Consider the following 21,085-nt stretch of genomic DNA (forward strand, 5'->3'; position numbering starts at 1 on the left):
CTCCTCCTCTCGGTCTGGGACAGCCTGCAGAGGTAGCGAAATCTCAGAGTGGGGTCCCTTTCCCACACTATCCCACACAGCTCCAGCCCACCCAGGCAGCTGCGGGGTGTTCTCCTCCGTGGAATAGTACCATACCTTCTTTGGAACAAATGTAGACATCCTGCAGGGATGGATAGACAACTCCAGACAATGGCAAGGTTTCAGGACTGCTGGGGGTATCAGGGAGCAGGTGGCAACAAGGTGACAGGGGTAGCTGTGGAGCAGGGTGAAGAGCGTGCTGACACAAGGAGCCAAGGGTTGTGTTGTGGCCGTTGCTGGATGCTGGAAGTTCTAGCTGGAGCGTGCACTGTGACATCAGTGCCAGGAGCCCAGGCCCAGGCTGAAGAGGACAACGGAGACCATAGAATGATAGAATCCTTGGGTGGCTGGGCTTGGAAGGGACCCTAAAGACCATCTTGTTCCAAGCGGAGCAATCTTCCCCCAGAATATGTTGCTCAGAGCCCTGCTCCCAGCTGGCCTTGGATGTTGCCAAGGATGGAGCATCTGCAGCCTGTGTGCACAGCCTGGGCCAGTGCCCCAGCAGCCTGAGTGGAAAAGAGCAGCTTCATTAGATGCAACCTCAATCTCACTCCTGCAGTTGAAAGGCTTCTCCTCTCTGTGCCCATCTTTCCTAGAGCTGCAGGGAGGCCTCGCCAGCACCTTCTCTTTCCAGGCTGAGCATCCCCAGCCCCACATGGACAGCAGTACGATGCGTGGGGGTGAAGGCTAAAGGGTAGCAAAGAGCATCAGGAAGTGAGAGATGGAAGCTTTTGGAGATGGAAGCTTTGCCTCTAAATGTAGAAAATCAAGAAAAGTGGAGGGGGAAAATGGTGGGACTCTGGCTCTGTTCTAACTGGCGAAGATTTTCTTTTCATCTTTTCTGTCGTGCTGCCCCAAGTTTTGTTGTTTGAAAGGAGGTTTGGCAAGATATCCATTGTCTTCTCCATTGGTGAAACACTGAACAACATCTGGGCAGGCTGATGATGCAGAGCAAAATCTGCAAATATCAACTGGGGATCCTGATCCTAGGGAATGCCGCTAAAGCCAGCCGAAAGCAATTTCTGGAAAGTCAAGCCTGGTTGACGTCTCCTGGAGTTGGGTTGTGCCAAATTCACCTGTCATTTATGAAGAAGGAAAAAAACTCAAACCAAAAGAGAAAAAAACACAAAGAAACAAACCCAAAGAAACCAATCAAACAAACAGATAAAAAACCCCAAATAAAACCAAAGGCAATGAGAAGTTAGGATTAGTTGTAAGGATATCACAGCAGGTGAATGGCTGCTTCCTACAGGATCTCCATCCAAAGCCACCTAGAGAACTTCTCCAAAATATATCCAGCAGGAGAAATCTAAAAAGTGATCCATGGCCGCTTTGGGGGCAGCTCTGCATTACGGTGAAGGACGAGCATGCAGTGGTACAGATGCAGCATTGCCCACCCTCCAGGCTGCTGTTTGCTCTGCTGAAAGACTCTTGCAGGACTGTGGCCCCTCTCCATGCAATGGAAATCATTGCCACAGCTCTCAGTTGAGGCACTGGCATTTCCAGAGCCAGATTCAGGCACAATCCTACTGCCTGCTGAGCATCTGGGAAAGATCCTGAGCATCTTCAGGCCTAGAAGCACAAAAGAGCTCAGGCTCTCCCTGAACTGGGTTTTCAGGGCAGGTTTCCATAGCTCTGCAAGATTTCTTCATCCCTCAACACGTCTGACTTTATGTCCAATGATGCATTTGGCTTCCTTCCTTCCTCCTGTGTGCCCCTGAGTAACCTTCCACGTGGATGGAGGAGATTGTGTACAGGACGATTGATTCCTGGATTGCCATTTGGCTTCACTGTCACTCAGTTGAACATGGTCCTTATCTAAGAAAGACTTCCAGGAAATGGGTAGGAGATTTGGCTCTGAGAGGAGCAGAAAGCACATTTTCTACACCAAATTGCCAGCTGATGCAGTTTCCCTGCCAAAATAGTGATTCTCATTCATCTTCCTGGGAAGAATGTGAAGACCCATTCAGAGATCCCAGGTTCAGCTGGCCTGTGGCTTTGTGTACCTCATTTCGCATGTCCAATTTCAAGGGCCACTAAAAGAGGCTTATGTTTGCCTTGCTAGCCAGAAGTGCTGTAGGTATTTCCAGGAGAAAAGGAAAAACATCGCTGTCCTGTGGTGTGGTAGAAATGCCACCACAATTGTGACTCTGTGAGCAAAGCCAGCCAGTGCTTTTTGGCACCGCAAGAGCTGAGAGTGTGGCAGAGCGGTTTTGATACTCTTTTTAAGAGTCCTGAAAACATTGTTCCCAAAACAATCCACAACTTTGCAAATGTGCCCGAAGCAAATGCAGAGAGAACTGGGGTGTGAAAAGCAAAGAATGTTTATTTGTAGAAGAAAAGGAACAAAAATGAACTACACGACATATTTACATTGTAAGAATATTGGTAACAACAATAACAACAACAAACTATAGAACCTATGTACCTAAGAACTTATCTAACCAAACTATAGGAAACGTATTTACAGAAGACTTAATCAAATCCTAAAACCTCTATGGTGAGCACAACAAGTCTAAAACGTATATACAGAAGGGTGGCATCTGTGTCTGGGATGTGCCGCAGTCCTGGAAGAAAAACAAGTAGCACGGTCAGTGCAGTCAGGCATGGAGGGGTGTTCCATGTGCTCCCGGGCTGGGACACTGGCACAGGGGGACTCTGCTGCCAGAAGTGAGCCTGGCTGGGGCTGGGGGCTGTGGCCCAGGCACTGGAACAGGGCTTGTGTGGCCCAAAGCAAGGCCAGGCCAGGCCAGGGATGGCCAGCAGAATCCAGTGCATGGGCTAGCGTGTCCCTGAGCAGGGAGTGCCCAGCCCCAGCCTGGCAGCAGGGGACCCGCTCTGCCCGTGGGGAGCACCTGCCTGTTCTGCTGCTGGCATCGGTCTTCATCCCAAGACCATGTCCTCCGCCTCGTCTTCTAGATCAATATCCATCTCCTCAATGGAGTCTTCTGTTTCCACCTCCATTTCTTCCTCTGTCTCATCCACATCCATGTCCATCTCTTCTTCACCAGTATCCTCTCCATCCACTTCCATTTTTTCTTCTGTGATAATTTGTGTATCCACCTCCGTCTCCTCCTCTCGGTCTGGGACAGCCTGCAGAGGTAGCGAAATCTCAGAGTGGGGTCCCTTTCCCACACTATCCCACACAGCTCCAGCCCACCCAGGCAGCTGCGGGGTGTTCTCCTCCGTGGAATAGTACCATACCTTCTTTGGAACAAATGTAGACATCCTGCAGGGATGGATAGACAACTCCAGACAATGGCAAGGTTTCAGGACTGCTGGGGGTATCAGGGAGCAGGTGGCAACAAGGTGACAGGGGTAGCTGTGGAGCAGGGTGAAGAGCGTGCTGACACAAGGAGCCAAGGGTTGTGTTGTGGCCGTTGCTGGATGCTGGAAGTTCTAGCTGGAGCGTGCACTGTGACATCAGTGCCAGGAGCCCAGGCCCAGGCTGAAGAGGACAACGGAGACCATAGAATGATGGAATCCTTGGGTGGCTGGGCTTGGAAGGGACCCTAAAGACCATCTTGTTCCAAGCGGAGCAATCTTCCCCCAGAATATGTTGCTCAGAGCCCTGCTCCCAGCTGGCCTTGGATGTTGCCAAGGATGGAGCATCTGCAGCCTGTGTGCACAGCCTGGGCCAGTGCCCCAGCAGCCTGAGTGGAAAAGAGCAGCTTCATTAGATGCAACCTCAATCTCACTCCTGCAGTTGAAAGGCTTCTCCTCTCTGTGCCCATCTTTCCTAGAGCTGCAGGGAGGCCTCGCCAGCACCTTCTCTTTCCAGGCTGAGCATCCCCAGCCCCACATGGACAGCAGTACGATGCGTGGGGGTGAAGGCTAAAGGGTAGCAAAGAGCATCAGGAAGTGAGAGATGGAAGCTTTTGGAGATGGAAGCTTTGCCTCTAAATGTAGAAAATCAAGAAAAGTGGAGGGGGAAAATGGTGGGACTCTGGCTCTGTTCTAACTGGCGAAGATTTTCTTTTCATCTTTTCTGTCGTGCTGCCCCAAGTTTTGTTGTTTGAAAGGAGGTTTGGCAAGATATCCATTGTCTTCTCCATTGGTGAAACACTGAACAACATCTGGGCAGGCTGATGATGCAGAGCAAAATCTGCAAATATCAACTGGGGATCCTGATCCTAGGGAATGCCGCTAAAGCCAGCCGAAAGCAATTTCTGGAAAGTCAAGCCTGGTTGACGTCTCCTGGAGTTGGGTTGTGCCAAATTCACCTGTCATTTATGAAGAAGGAAAAAAACTCAAACCAAAAGAGAAAAAAACACAAAGAAACAAACCCAAAGAAACCAATCAAACAAACAGATAAAAAACCCCAAATAAAACCAAAGGCAATGAGAAGTTAGGATTAGTTGTAAGGATATCACAGCAGGTGAATGGCTGCTTCCTACAGGATCTCCATCCAAAGCCACCTAGAGAACTTCTCCAAAATATATCCAGCAGGAGAAATCTAAAAAGTGATCCATGGCCGCTTTGGGGGCAGCTCTGCATTACGGTGAAGGACGAGCATGCAGTGGTACAGATGCAGCATTGCCCACCCTCCAGGCTGCTGTTTGCTCTGCTGAAAGACTCTTGCAGGACTGTGGCCCCTCTCCATGCAATGGAAATCATTGCCACAGCTCTCAGTTGAGGCACTGGCATTTCCAGAGCCAGATTCAGGCACAATCCTACTGCCTGCTGAGCATCTGGGAAAGATCCTGAGCATCTTCAGGCCTAGAAGCACAAAAGAGCTCAGGCTCTCCCTGAACTGGGTTTTCAGGGCAGGTTTCCATAGCTCTGCAAGATTTCTTCATCCCTCAACACGTCTGACTTTATGTCCAATGATGCATTTGGCTTCCTTCCTTCCTCCTGTGTGCCCCTGAGTAACCTTCCACGTGGATGGAGGAGATTGTGTACAGGACGATTGATTCCTGGATTGCCATTTGGCTTCACTGTCACTCAGTTGAACATGGTCCTTATCTAAGAAAGACTTCCAGGAAATGGGTAGGAGATTTGGCTCTGAGAGGAGCAGAAAGCACATTTTCTACACCAAATTGCCAGCTGATGCAGTTTCCCTGCCAAAATAGTGATTCTCATTCATCTTCCTGGGAAGAATGTGAAGACCCATTCAGAGATCCCAGGTTCAGCTGGCCTGTGGCTTTGTGTACCTCATTTCGCATGTCCAATTTCAAGGGCCACTAAAAGAGGCTTATGTTTGCCTTGCTAGCCAGAAGTGCTGTAGGTATTTCCAGGAGAAAAGGAAAAACATCGCTGTCCTGTGGTGTGGTAGAAATGCCACCACAATTGTGACTCTGTGAGCAAAGCCAGCCAGTGCTTTTTGGCACCGCAAGAGCTGAGAGTGTGGCAGAGCGGTTTTGATACTCTTTTTAAGAGTCCTGAAAACATTGTTCCCAAAACAATCCACAACTTTGCAAATGTGCCCGAAGCAAATGCAGAGAGAACTGGGGTGTGAAAAGCAAAGAATGTTTATTTGTAGAAGAAAAGGAACAAAAATGAACTACACGACATATTTACATTGTAAGAATATTGGTAACAACAATAACAACAACAAACTATAGAACCTATGTACCTAAGAACTTATCTAACCAAACTATAGGAAACGTATTTACAGAAGACTTAATCAAATCCTAAAACCTCTATGGTGAGCACAACAAGTCTAAAACTTATATACAGAAGGGTGGCATCTGTGTCTGGGATGTGCCGCAGTCCTGGAAGAAAAACAAGTAGCACGGTCAGTGCAGTCAGGCATGGAGGGGTGTTCCATGTGCTCCCGGGCTGGGACACTGGCACAGGGGGACTCTGCTGCCAGAAGTGAGCCTGGCTGGGGCTGGGGGCTGTGGCCCAGGCACTGGAACAGGGCTTGTGTGGCCCAAAGCAAGGCCAGGCCAGGCCAGGGATGGCCAGCAGAATCCAGTGCATGGGCTAGCGTGTCCCTGAGCAGGGAGTGCCCAGCCCCAGCCTGGCAGCAGGGGACCCGCTCTGCCCGTGGGGAGCACCTGCCTGTTCTGCTGCTGGCATCGGTCTTCATCCCAAGACCATGTCCTCCGCCTCGTCTTCTAGATCAATATCCATCTCCTCAATGGAGTCTTCTGTTTCCACCTCCATTTCTTCCTCTGTCTCATCCACATCCATGTCCATCTCTTCTTCACCAGTATCCTCTCCATCCACTTCCATTTTTTCTTCTGTGATAATTTGTGTATCCACCTCCGTCTCCTCCTCTCGGTCTGGGACAGCCTGCAGAGGTAGCGAAATCGCAGAGTGGGGTCCCTTTCCCACACTATCCCACACAGCTCCAGCCCACCCAGGCAGCTGCGGGGTGTTCTCCTCCGTGGAATAGTACCATACCTTCTTTGGAACAAATGTAGACATCCTGCAGGGATGGATAGACAACTCCAGACAATGGCAAGGTTTCAGGACTGCTGGGGGTATCAGGGAGCAGGTGGCAACAAGGTGACAGGGGTAGCTGTGGAGCAGGGTGAAGAGCGTGCTGACACAAGGAGCCAAGGGTTGTGTTGTGGCCGTTGCTGGATGCTGGAAGTTCTAGCTGGAGCGTGCACTGTGACATCAGTGCCAGGAGCCCAGGCCCAGGCTGAAGAGGACAACGGAGACCATAGAATGATAGAATCCTTGGGTGGCTGGGCTTGGAAGGGACCCTAAAGACCATCTTGTTCCAAGCGGAGCAATCTTCCCCCAGAATATGTTGCTCAGAGCCCTGCTCCCAGCTGGCCTTGGATGTTGCCAAGGATGGAGCATCTGCAGCCTGTGTGCACAGCCTGGGCCAGTGCCCCAGCAGCCTGAGTGGAAAAGAGCAGCTTCATTAGATGCAACCTCAATCTCACTCCTGCAGTTGAAAGGCTTCTCCTCTCTGTGCCCATCTTTCCTAGAGCTGCAGGGAGGCCTCGCCAGCACCTTCTCTTTCCAGGCTGAGCATCCCCAGCCCCACATGGACAGCAGTACGATGCGTGGGGGTGAAGGCTAAAGGGTAGCAAAGAGCATCAGGAAGTGAGAGATGGAAGCTTTTGGAGATGGAAGCTTTGCCTCTAAATGTAGAAAATCAAGAAAAGTGGAGGGGGAAAATGGTGGGACTCTGGCTCTGTTCTAACTGGCGAAGATTTTCTTTTCATCTTTTCTGTCGTGCTGCCCCAAGTTTTGTTGTTTGAAAGGAGGTTTGGCAAGATATCCATTGTCTTCTCCATTGGTGAAACACTGAACAACATCTGGGCAGGCTGATGATGCAGAGCAAAATCTGCAAATATCAACTGGGGATCCTGATCCTAGGGAATGCCGCTAAAGCCAGCCGAAAGCAATTTCTGGAAAGTCAAGCCTGGTTGACGTCTCCTGGAGTTGGGTTGTGCCAAATTCACCTGTCATTTATGAAGAAGGAAAAAAACTCAAACCAAAAGAGAAAAAAACACAAAGAAACAAACCCAAAGAAACCAATCAAACAAACAGATAAAAAACCCCAAATAAAACCAAAGGCAATGAGAAGTTAGGATTAGTTGTAAGGATATCACAGCAGGTGAATGGCTGCTTCCTACAGGATCTCCATCCAAAGCCACCTAGAGAACTTCTCCAAAATATATCCAGCAGGAGAAATCTAAAAAGTGATCCATGGCCGCTTTGGGGGCAGCTCTGCATTACGGTGAAGGACGAGCATGCAGTGGTACAGATGCAGCATTGCCCACCCTCCAGGCTGCTGTTTGCTCTGCTGAAAGACTCTTGCAGGACTGTGGCCCCTCTCCATGCAATGGAAATCATTGCCACAGCTCTCAGTTGAGGCACTGGCATTTCCAGAGCCAGATTCAGGCACAATCCTACTGCCTGCTGAGCATCTGGGAAAGATCCTGAGCATCTTCAGGCCTAGAAGCACAAAAGAGCTCAGGCTCTCCCTGAACTGGGTTTTCAGGGCAGGTTTCCATAGCTCTGCAAGATTTCTTCATCCCTCAACACGTCTGACTTTATGTCCAATGATGCATTTGGCTTCCTTCCTTCCTCCTGTGTGCCCCTGAGTAACCTTCCACGTGGATGGAGGAGATTGTGTACAGGACGATTGATTCCTGGATTGCCATTTGGCTTCACTGTCACTCAGTTGAACATGGTCCTTATCTAAGAAAGACTTCCAGGAAATGGGTAGGAGATTTGGCTCTGAGAGGAGCAGAAAGCACATTTTCTACACCAAATTGCCAGCTGATGCAGTTTCCCTGCCAAAATAGTGATTCTCATTCATCTTCCTGGGAAGAATGTGAAGACCCATTCAGAGATCCCAGGTTCAGCTGGCCTGTGGCTTTGTGTACCTCATTTCGCATGTCCAATTTCAAGGGCCACTAAAAGAGGCTTATGTTTGCCTTGCTAGCCAGAAGTGCTGTAGGTATTTCCAGGAGAAAAGGAAAAACATCGCTGTCCTGTGGTGTGGTAGAAATGCCACCACAATTGTGACTCTGTGAGCAAAGCCAGCCAGAGCTTTTTGGCACCGCAAGAGCTGAGAGTGTGGCAGAGCGGTTTTGATACTCTTTTTAAGAGTCCTGAAAACATTGTTCCCAAAACAATCCACAACTTTGCAAATGTGCCCGAAGCAAATGCAGAGAGAACTGGGGTGTGAAAAGCAAAGAATGTTTATTTGTAGAAGAAAAGGAACAAAAATGAACTACACGACATATTTACATTGTAAGAATATTGGTAACAACAATAACAACAACAAACTATAGAACCTATGTACCTAAGAACTTATCTAACCAAACTATAGGAAACGTATTTACAGAAGACTTAATCAAATCCTAAAACCTCTATGGTGAGCACAACAAGTCTAAAACTTATATACAGAAGGGTGGCATCTGTGTCTGGGATGTGCCGCAGTCCTGGAAGAAAAACAAGTAGCACGGTCAGTGCAGTCAGGCATGGAGGGGTGTTCCATGTGCTCCTGGGCTGGGACACTGGCACAGGGGGACTCTGCTGCCAGAAGTGAGCCTGGCTGGGGCTGGGGGCTGTGGCCCAGGCACTGGAACAGGGCTTGTGTGGCCCAAAGCAAGGCCAGGCCAGGCCAGGGATGGCCAGCAGAATCCAGTGCATGGGCTAGCGTGTCCCTGAGCAGGGAGTGCCCAGCCCCAGCCTGGCAGCAGGGGACCCGCTCTGCCCGTGGGGAGCACCTGCCTGTTCTGCTGCTGGCATCGGTCTTCATCCCAAGACCATGTCCTCCGCCTCGTCTTCTAGATCAATATCCATCTCCTCAATGGAGTCTTCTGTTTCCACCTCCATTTCTTCCTCTGTCTCATCCACATCCATGTCCATCTCTTCTTCACCAGTATCCTCTCCATCCACTTCCATTTTTTCTTCTGTGATAATTTGTGTATCCACCTCCGTCTCCTCCTCTCGGTCTGGGACAGCCTGCAGAGGTAGCGAAATCGCAGAGTGGGGTCCCTTTCCCACACTATCCCACACAGCTCCAGCCCACCCAGGCAGCTGCGGGGTGTTCTCCTCCGTGGAATAGTACCATACCTTCTTTGGAACAAATGTAGACATCCTGCAGGGATGGATAGACAACTCCAGACAATGGCAAGGTTTCAGGACTGCTGGGGGTATCAGGGAGCAGGTGGCAACAAGGTGACAGGGGTAGCTGTGGAGCAGGGTGAAGAGCGTGCTGACACAAGGAGCCAAGGGTTGTGTTGTGGCCGTTGCTGGATGCTGGAAGTTCTAGCTGGAGCGTGCACTGTGACATCAGTGCCAGGAGCCCAGGCCCAGGCTGAAGAGGACAACGGAGACCATAGAATGATAGAATCCTTGGGTGGCTGGGCTTGGAAGGGACCCTAAAGACCATCTTGTTCCAAGCGGAGCAATCTTCCCCCAGAATATGTTGCTCAGAGCCCTGCTCCCAGCTGGCCTTGGATGTTGCCAAGGATGGAGCATCTGCAGCCTGTGTGCACAGCCTGGGCCAGTGCCCCAGCAGCCTGAGTGGAAAAGAGCAGCTTCATTAGATGCAACCTCAATCTCACTCCTGCAGTTGAAAGGCTTCTCCTCTCTGTGCCCATCTTTCCTAGAGCTGCAGGGAGGCCTCGCCAGCACCTTCTCTTTCCAGGCTGAGCATCCCCAGCCCCACATGGACAGCAGTACGATGCGTGGGGGTGAAGGCTAAAGGGTAGCAAAGAGCATCAGGAAGTGAGAGATGGAAGCTTTTGGAGATGGAAGCTTTGCCTCTAAATGTAGAAAATCAAGAAAAGTGGAGGGGGAAAATGGTGGGACTCTGGCTCTGTTCTAACTGGCGAAGATTTTCTTTTCATCTTTTCTGTCGTGCTGCCCCAAGTTTTGTTGTTTGAAAGGAGGTTTGGCAAGATATCCATTGTCTTCTCCATTGGTGAAACACTGAACAACATCTGGGCAGGCTGATGATGCAGAGCAAAATCTGCAAATATCAACTGGGGATCCTGATCCTAGGGAATGCCGCTAAAGCCAGCCGAAAGCAATTTCTGGAAAGTCAAGCCTGGTTGACGTCTCCTGGAGTTGGGTTGTGCCAAATTCACCTGTCATTTATGAAGAAGGAAAAAAACTCAAACCAAAAGAGAAAAAAACACAAAGAAACAAACCCAAAGAAACCAATCAAACAAACAGATAAAAAACCCCAAATAAAACCAAAGGCAATGAGAAGTTAGGATTAGTTGTAAGGATATCACAGCAGGTGAATGGCTGCTTCCTACAGGATCTCCATCCAAAGCCACCTAGAGAACTTCTCCAAAATATATCCAGCAGGAGAAATCTAAAAAGTGATCCATGGCCGCTTTGGGGGCAGCTCTGCATTACGGTGAAGGACGAGCATGCAGTGGTACAGATGCAGCATTGCCCACCCTCCAGGCTGCTGTTTGCTCTGCTGAAAGACTCTTGCAGGACTGTGGCCCCTCTCCATGCAATGGAAATCATTGCCACAGCTCTCAGTTGAGGCACTGGCATTTCCAGAGCCAGATTCAGGCACAATCCTACTGCCTGCTGAGCATCTGGGAAAGATCCTGAGCATCTTCAGGCCTAGAAGCACAAAAGAGCTCAGGCTCTCCCTGAACTGGGTTTTCAGGGCAGGTTTCCATAGCTCTGCAAGATTTCTTCATCCCTCAACACGTCTGACTTTATGTCCAATGATGCATTTGGCTTCCTTCCTTCCTCCTGTGTGCCCCTGAGTAACCTTCCACGTGGATGGAGGAGATTGTGTACAGGACGATTGATTCCTGGATTGCCATTTGGCTTCACTGTCACTCAGTTGAACATGGTCCTTATCTAAGAAAGACTTCCAGGAAATGGGTAGGAGATTTGGCTCTGAGAGGAGCAGAAAGCACATTTTCTACACCAAATTGCCAGCTGATGCAGTTTCCCTGCCAAAATAGTGATTCTCATTCATCTTCCTGGGAAGAATGTGAAGACCCATTCAGAGATCCCAGGTTCAGCTGGCCTGTGGCTTTGTGTACCTCATTTCGCATGTCCAATTTCAAGGGCCACTAAAAGAGGCTTATGTTTGCCTTGCTAGCCAGAAGTGCTGTAGGTATTTCCAGGAGAAAAGGAAAAACATCGCTGTCCTGTGGTGTGGTAGAAATGCCACCACAATTGTGACTCTGTGAGCAAAGCCAGCCAGTGCTTTTTGGCACCGCAAGAGCTGAGAGTGTGGCAGAGCGGTTTTGATACTCTTTTTAAGAGTCCTGAAAACATTGTTCCCAAAACAATCCACAACTTTGCAAATGTGCCCGAAGCAAATGCAGAGAGAACTGGGGTGTGAAAAGCAAAGAATGTTTATTTGTAGAAGAAAAGGAACAAAAATGAACTACACGACATATTTACATTGTAAGAATATTGGTAACAACAATAACAACAACAAACTATAGAACCTATGTACCTAAGAACTTATCTAACCAAACTATAGGAAACGTATTTACAGAAGACTTAATCAAATCCTAAAACCTCTATGGTGAGCACAACAAGTCTAAAACTTATATACAGAAGGGTGGCATCTGTGTCTGGGATGTGCCGCAGTCCTGGAAGAAAAACAAGTAGCACGGTCAGTGCAGTCAGGCATGGAGGGGTGTTCCATGTGCTCCCGGGCTGGGACACTGGCACAGGGGGACTCTGCTGCCAGAAGTGAGCCTGGCTGGGGCTGGGGGCTGTGGCCCAGGCACTGGAACAGGGCTTGTGTGGCCCAAAGCAAGGCCAGGCCAGGCCAGGGATGGCCAGCAGAATCCAGTGCATGGGCTAGCGTGTCCCTGAGCAGGGAGTGCCCAGCCCCAGCCTGGCAGCAGGGGACCCGCTCTGCCCGTGGGGAGCACCTGCCTGTTCTGCTGCTGGCATCGGTCTTCATCCCAAGACCATGTCCTCCGCCTCGTCTTCTAGATCAATATCCATCTCCTCAATGGAGTCTTCTGTTTCCACCTCCATTTCTTCCTCTGTCTCATCCACATCCATGTCCATCTCTTCTTCACCAGTATCCTCTCCATCCACTTCCATTTTTTCTTCTGTGATAATTTGTGTATCCACCTCCGTCTCCTCCTCTCGGTCTGGGACAGCCTGCAGAGGTAGCGAAATCGCAGAGTGGGGTCCCTTTCCCACACTATCCCACACAGCTCCAGCCCACCCAGGCAGCTGCGGGGTGTTCTCCTCCGTGGAATAGTACCATACCTTCTTTGGAACAAATGTAGACATCCTGCAGGGATGGATAGACAACTCCAGACAATGGCAAGGTTTCAGGACTGCTGGGGGTATCAGGGAGCAGGTGGCAACAAGGTGACAGGGGTAGCTGTGGAGCAGGGTGAAGAGCGTGCTGACACAAGGAGCCAAGGGTTGTGTTGTGGCCGTTGCTGGATGCTGGAAGTTCTAGCTGGAGCGTGCACTGTGACATCAGTGCCAGGAGCCCAGGCCCAGGCTGAAGAGGACAACGGAGACCATAGAATGATAGAATCCTTGGGTGGCTGGGCTTGGAAGGGACCCTAAAGACCATCTTGTTCCAAGCGGAGCAATCTTCCCCCAGAATATGTTGCTCAGAGCCCTGCTCCCAGCTGGCCTTGGATGTTGCCAAGGATGGAGCATCTGCAGCCTGTGTGCACAGCCTGGGCCAGTGCCCCAGCAGCCTGAGTGGAAAAGAGCAGCTTCATTAGATGCAACCTCAATCTCACTCCTGCAGTTGAAAGGCTTCTCCTCTCTGTGCCCATCTTTCCTAGAGCTGCAGGGAGGCCTCGCCAGCACCTTCTCTTTCCAGGCTGAGCATCCCCAGCCCCACATGGACAGCAGTACGATGCGTGGGGGTGAAGGCTAAAGGGTAGCAAAGAGCATCAGGAAGTGAGAGATGGAAGCTTTTGGAGATGGAAGCTTTGCCTCTAAATGTAGAAAATCAAGAAAAGTGGAGGGGGAAAATGGTGGGACTCTGGCTCTGTTCTAACTGGCGAAGATTTTCTTTTCATCTTTTCTGTCGTGCTGCCCCAAGTTTTGTTGTTTGAAAGGAGGTTTGGCAAGATATCCATTGTCTTCTCCATTGGTGAAACACTGAACAACATCTGGGCAGGCTGATGATGCAGAGCAAAATCTGCAAATATCAACTGGGCATCCTGATCCTAGGGAATGCCGCTAAAGCCAGCCGAAAGCAATTTCTGGAAAGTCAAGCCTGGTTGACGTCTCCTGGAGTTGGGCTGTGCCAAATTCACCTGTCATTTATGAAGAAGGAAAAAAACTCAAACCAAAAGAGAAAAAAACACAAAGAAACAAACCCAAAGAAACCAATCAAACAAACAGATAAAAAACCCCAAATAAAACCAAAGGCAATGAGAAGTTAGGATTAGTTGTAAGGATATCACAGCAGGTGAATGGCTGCTTCCTACAGGATCTCCATCCAAAGCCACCTAGAGAACTTCTCCAAAATATATCCAGCAGGAGAAATCTAAAAAGTGATCCATGGCCGCTTTGGGGGCAGCTCTGCATTACGGTGAAGGACGAGCATGCAGTGGTACAGATGCAGCATTGCCCACCCTCCAGGCTGCTGTTTGCTCTGCTGAAAGACTCTTGCAGGACTGTGGCCCCTCTCCATGCAATGGAAATCATTGCCACAGCTCTCAGTTGAGGCACTGGCATTTCCAGAGCCAGATTCAGGCACAATCCTACTGCCTGCTGAGCATCTGGGAAAGATCCTGAGCATCTTCAGGCCTAGAAGCACAAAAGAGCTCAGGCTCTCCCTGAACTGGGTTTTCAGGGCAGGTTTCCATAGCTCTGCAAGATTTCTTCATCCCTCAACACGTCTGACTTTATGTCCAATGATGCATTTGGCTTCCTTCCTTCCTCCTGTGTGCCCCTGAGTAACCTTCCACGTGGATGGAGGAGATTGTGTACAGGACGATTGATTCCTGGATTGCCATTTGGCTTCACTGTCACTCAGTTGAACATGGTCCTTATCTAAGAAAGACTTCCAGGAAATGGGTAGGAGTTTTGGCTCTGAGAGGAGCAGAAAGCACATTTTCTACACCAAATTGCCAGCTGATGCAGTTTCCCTGCCAAAATAGTGATTCTCATTCATCTTCCTGGGAAGAATGTGAAGACCCATTCAGAGATCCCAGGTTCAGCTGGCCTGTGGCTTTGTGTACCTCATTTCGCATGTCCAATTTCAAGGGCCACTAAAAGAGGCTTATGTTTGCCTTGCTAGCCAGAAGTGCTGTAGGTATTTCCAGGAGAAAAGGAAAAACATCGCTGTCCTGTGGTGTGGTAGAAATGCCACCACAATTGTGACTCTGTGAGCAAAGCCAGCCAGAGCTTTTTGGCACCGCAAGAGCTGAGAGTGTGGCAGAGCGGTTTTGATACTCTTTTTAAGAGTCCTGAAAACATTGTTCCCAAAACAATCCACAACTTTGCAAATGTGCCCGAAGCAAATGCAGAGAGAACTGGGGTGTGAAAAGCAAAGAATGTTTATTTGTAGAAGAAAAGGAACAAAAATGAACTACACGACATATTTACATTGTAAGAATATTGGTAACAACAATAACAACAACAAACTATAGAACCTATGTACCTAAGAACTTATCTAACCAAACTATAGGAAACGTATTTACAGAAGACTTAATCAAATCCTAAAACCTCTATGGTGAGCACAACAAGTCTAAAACGTATATACAGAAGGGTGGCATCTGTGTCTGGGATGTGCCGCAGTCCTGGAAGAAAAACAAGTAGCACGGTCAGTGCAGTCAGGCATGGAGGGGTGTTCCATGTGCTCCCGGGCTGGGACACTGGCACAGGGGGACTCTGCTGCCAGAAGTGAGCCTGGCTGGGGCTGGGGGCTGTGGCCCAGGCACTGGAACAGGGCTTGTGTGGCCCAAAGCAAGGCCAGGCCAGGCCAGGGATGGCCAGCAGAATCCAGTGCATGGGCTAGCGTGTCCCTGAGCAGGGAGTGCCCAGCCCCAGCCTGGCAGCAGGGGACCCGCTCTGCCCGTGGGGAGCACCTGCCTGTTCTGCTGCTGGCATCGGTCTTCATCCCAAGACCATGTCCTCCGCCTCGTCTTCTAGATCAATATCCATCTCCTCAATGGAGTCTTCTGTTTCCACCTCCATTTCTTCCTCTGTCTCATCCACATCCATGTCCATCTCTTCTTCACCAGTATCCTCTCCATCAACTTCTATTTTTTCTTCTGTGATAATTTGTGTATCCACCTCCGTCTCCTCCTCTCGGTCTGGGACAGCCTGCAGAGGTAGCGAAATCGCAGAGTGGGGTCCCTTTCCCACACTATCCCACACAGCTCCAGCCCACCCAGGCAGCTGCAGGGTGTTCTCCTCCGTGGAATAGTACCATACCTTCTTTGGAACAAATGTAGACATCCTGCAGGGATGGATAGACAACTCCAGACAATGGCAAGGTTTCAGGACTGCTGGGGGTATCAGGGAGCAGGTGGCAACAAGGTGACAGGGGTAGCTGTGGAGCAGGGTGAAGAGCGTGCTGACACAAGGAGCCAAGGGTTGTGTTGTGGCCGTTGCTGGATGCTGGAAGTTCTAGCTGGAGCGTGCACTGTGACATCAGTGCCAGGAGCCCAGGCCCAGGCTGAAGAGGACAACGGAGACCATAGAATGATAGAATCCTTGGGTGGCTGGGCTTGGAAGGGACCCTAAAGACCATCTTGTTCCAAGCGGAGCAATCTTCCCCCAGAATATGTTGCTCAGAGCCCTGCTCCCAGCTGGCCTTGGATGTTGCCAAGGATGGAGCATCTGCAGCCTGTGTGCACAGCCTGGGCCAGTGCCCCAGCAGCCTGAGTGGAAAAGAGCAGCTTCATTAGATGCAACCTCAATCTCACTCCTGCAGTTGAAAGGCTTCTCCTCTCTGTGCCCATCTTTCCTAGAGCTGCAGGGAGGCCTCGCCAGCACCTTCTCTTTCCAGGCTGAGCATCCCCAGCCCCACATGGACAGCAGTACGATGCGTGGGGGTGAAGGCTAAAGGGTAGCAAAGAGCATCAGGAAGTGAGAGATGGAAGCTTCTGGAGATGGAAGCTTTGCCTCTAAATGTAGAAAATCAAGAAAAGTGGAGGGGGAAAATGGTGGGACTCTGGCTCTGTTCTAACTGGCGAAGATTTTCTTTTCATCTTTTCTGTCGTGCTGCCCCAAGTTTTGTTGTTTGAAAGGAGGTTTGGCAAGATATCCATTGTCTTCTCCATTGGTGAAACACTGAACAACATCTGGGCAGGCTGATGATGCAGAGCAAAATCTGCAAATATCAACTGGGGATCCTGATCCTAGGGAATGCCGCTAAAGCCAGCCGAAAGCAATTTCTGGAAAGTCAAGCCTGGTTTACGTCTCCTGGAGTTGGGCTGTGCCAAATTCACCTGTCATTTATAAAGAAGGAAAAAAACTCAAACCAAAAGAGAAAAAAACACAAAGAAACAAACCCAAAGAAACCAATCAAACAAACAGATAAAAAACCCCAAATAAAACCAAAGGCAATGAGAAGTTAGGATTAGTTGTAAGGATATCACAGCAGGTGAATGGCTGCTTCCTACAGGATCTCCATCCAAAGCCACCTAGAGAACTTCTCCAAAATATATCCAGCAGGAGAAATCTAAAAAGTGATCCATGGCCGCTTTGGGGGCAGCTCTGCATTACGGTGAAGGACGAGCATGCAGTGGTACAGATGCAGCATTGCCCACCCTCCAGGCTGCTGTTTGCTCTGCTGAAAGACTCTTGCAGGACTGTGGCCCCTCTCCATGCAATGGAAATCATTGCCACAGCTCTCAGTTGAGGCACTGGCATTTCCAGAGCCAGATTCAGGCACAATCCTACTGCCTGCTGAGCATCTGGGAAAGATCCTGAGCATCTTCAGGCCTAGAAGCACAAAAGAGCTCAGGCTCTCCCTGAACTGGGTTTTCAGGGCAGGTTTCCATAGCTCTGCAAGATTTCTTCATCCCTCAACACGTCTGACTTTATGTCCAATGATGCATTTGGCTTCCTTCCTTCCTCCTGTGTGCCCCTGAGTAACCTTCCACGTGGATGGAGGAGATTGTGTACAGGACGATTGATTCCTGGATTGCCATTTGGCTTCACTGTCACTCAGTTGAACATGGTCCTTATCTAAGAAAGACTTCCAGGAAATGGGTAGGAGATTTGGCTCTGAGAGGAGCAGAAAGCACATTTTCTACACCAAATTGCCAGCTGATGCAGTTTCCCTGCCAAAATAGTGATTCTCATTCATCTTCCTGGGAAGAATGTGAAGACCCATTCAGAGATCCCAGGTTCAGCTGGCCTGTGGCTTTGTGTACCTCATTTCGCATGTCCAATTTCAAGGGCCACTAAAAGAGGCTTATGTTTGCCTTGCTAGCCAGAAGTGCTGTAGGTATTTCCAGGAGAAAAGGAAAAACATCGCTGTCCTGTGGTGTGGTAGAAATGCCACCACAATTGTGACTCTGTGAGCAAAGCCAGCCAGTGCTTTTTGGCACCGCAAGAGCTGAGAGTGTGGCAGAGCGGTTTTGATACTCTTTTTAAGAGTCCTGAAAACATTGTTCCCAAAACAATCCACAACTTTGCAAATGTGCCCGAAGCAAATGCAGAGAGAACTGGGGTGTGAAAAGCAAAGAATGTTTATTTGTAGAAGAAAAGGAACAAAAATGAACTACACGACATATTTACATTGTAAGAATATTGGTAACAACAATAACAACAACAAAGTATAGAACCTATGTACCTAAGAACTTATCTAACCAAACTATAGGAAACGTATTTACAGAAGACTTAATCAAATCCTAAAACCTCTATGGTGAGCACAACAAGTCTAAAACGTATATACAGAAGGGTGGCATCTGTGTCTGGGATGTGCCGCAGTCCTGGAAGAAAAACAAGTAGCACGGTCAGTGCAGTCAGGCATGGAGGGGTGTTCCATGTGCTCCCGGGCTGGGACACTGGCACAGGGGGACTCTGCTGCCAGAAGTGAGCCTGGCTGGGGCTGGGGGCTGTGGCCCAGGCACTGGAACAGGGCTTGTGTGGCCCAAAGCAAGGCCAGGCCAGGCCAGGGATGGCCAGCAGAATCCAGTGCATGGGCTAGCGTGTCCCTGAGCAGGGAGTGCCCAGCCCCAGCCTGGCAGCAGGGGACCCGCTCTGCCCGTGGGGAGCACCTGCCTGTTCTGCTGCTGGCATCGGTCTTCATCCCAAGACCATGTCCTCCGCCTCGTCTTCTAGATCAATATCCATCTCCTCAATGGAGTCTTCTGTTTCCACCTCCATTTCTTCCTCTGTCTCATCCACATCCATGTCCATCTCTTCTTCACCAGTATCCTCTCCATCAACTTCTATTTTTTCTTCTGTGATAATTTGTGTATCCACCTCCGTCTCCTCCTCTCGGTCTGGGACAGCCTGCAGAGGTAGCGAAATCGCAGAGTGGGGTCCCTTTCCCACACTATCCCACACAGCTCCAGCCCACCCAGGCAGCTGCGGGGTGTTCTCCTCCGTGGAATAGTACCATACCTTCTTTGGAACAAATGTAGACATCCTGCAGGGATGGATAGACAACTCCAGACAATGGCAAGGTTTCAGGACTGCTGGGGGTATCAGGGAGCAGGTGGCAACAAGGTGACAGGGGTAGCTGTGGAGCAGGGTGAAGAGCGTGCTGACACAAGGAGCCAAGGGTTGTGTTGTGGCCGTTGCTGGATGCTGGAAGTTCTAGCTGGAGCGTGCACTGTGACATCAGTGCCAGGAGCCCAGGCCCAGGCTGAAGAGGACAACGGAGACCATAGAATGATGGAATCCTTGGGTGGCTGGGCTTGGAAGGGACCCTAAAGACCATCTTGTTCCAAGCGGAGCAATCTTCCCCCAGAATATGTTGCTCAGAGCCCTGCTCCCAGCTGGCCTTGGATGTTGCCAAGGATGGAGCATCTGCAGCCTGTGTGCACAGCCTGGGCCAGTGCCCCAGCAGCCTGAGTGGAAAAGAGCAGCTTCATTAGATGCAACCTCAATCTCACTCCTGCAGTTGAAAGGCTTCTCCTCTCTGTGCCCATCTTTCCTAGAGCTGCAGGGAGGCCTCGCCAGCACCTTCTCTTTCCAGGCTGAGCATCCCCAGCCCCACATGGACAGCAGTACGATGCGTGGGGGTGAAGGCTAAAGGGTAGCAAAGAGCATCAGGAAGTGAGAGATGGAAGCTTCTGGAGATGGAAGCTTTGCCTCTAAATGTAGAAAATCAAGAAAAGTGGAGGGGGAAAATGGTGGGACTCTGGCTCTGTTCTAACTGGCGAAGATTTTCTTTTCATCTTTTCTGTCGTGCTGCCCCAAGTTTTGTTGTTTGAAAGGAGGTTTGGCAAGATATCCATTGTCTTCTCCATTGGTGAAACACTGAACAACATCTGGGCAGGCTGATGATGCAGAGCAAAATCTGCAAATATCAACTGGGCATCCTGATCCTAGGGAATGCCGCTAAAGCCAGCCGAAAGCAATTTCTGGAAAGTCAAGCCTGGTTGACGTCTCCTGGAGTTGGGCTGTGCCAAATTCACCTGTCATTTATGAAGAAGGAAAAAAACTCAAACCAAAAGAGAAAAAAACACAAAGAAACAAACCCAAAGAAACCAATCAAACAAACAGATAAAAAACCCCAAATAAAACCAAAGGCAATGAGAAGTTAGGATTAGTTGTAAGGATATCACAGCAGGTGAATGGCTGCTTCCTACAGGATCTCCATCCAAAGCCACCTAGAGAACTTCTCCAAAATATATCCAGCAGGAGAAATCTAAAAAGTGATCCATGGCCGCTTTGGGGGCAGCTCTGCATTACGGTGAAGGACGAGCATGCAGTGGTACAGATGCAGCATTGCCCACCCTCCAGGCTGCTGTTTGCTCTGCTGAAAGACTCTTGCAGGACTGTGGCCCCTCTCCATGCAATGGAAATCATTGCCACAGCTCTCAGTTGAGGCACTGGCATTTCCAGAGCCAGATTCAGGCACAATCCTACTGCCTGCTGAGCATCTGGGAAAGATCCTGAGCATCTTCAGGCCTAGAAGCACAAAAGAGCTCAGGCTCTCCCTGAACTGGGTTTTCAGGGCAGGTTTCCATAGCTCTGCAAGATTTCTTCATCCCTCAACACGTCTGACTTTATGTCCAATGATGCATTTGGCTTCCTTCCTTCCTCCTGTGTGCCCCTGAGTAACCTTCCACGTGGATGGAGGAGATTGTGTACAGGACGACTGATTCCTGGATTGCCATTTGGCTTCACTGTCACTCAGTTGAACATGGTCCTTATCTAAGAAAGACTTCCAGGAAATGGGTAGGAGATTTGGCTCTGAGAGGAGCAGAAAGCACATTTTCTACACCAAATTGCCAGCTGATGCAGTTTCCCTGCCAAAATAGTGATTCTCATTCATCTTCCTGGGAAGAATGTGAAGACCCATTCAGAGATCCCAGGTTCAGCTGGCCTGTGGCTTTGTGTACCTCATTTCGCATGTCCAATTTCAAGGGCCACTAAAAGAGGCTTATGTTTGCCTTGCTAGCCAGAAGTGCTGTAGGTATTTCCAGGAGAAAAGGAAAAACATCGCTGTCCTGTGGTGTGG

The sequence above is a fragment of the Poecile atricapillus genome, chromosome 18, assembly GCF_030490865.1.
Source record: "Poecile atricapillus isolate bPoeAtr1 chromosome 18, bPoeAtr1.hap1, whole genome shotgun sequence".
In the NCBI taxonomy this organism is placed as follows: domain Eukaryota; kingdom Metazoa; phylum Chordata; class Aves; order Passeriformes; family Paridae; genus Poecile; species Poecile atricapillus.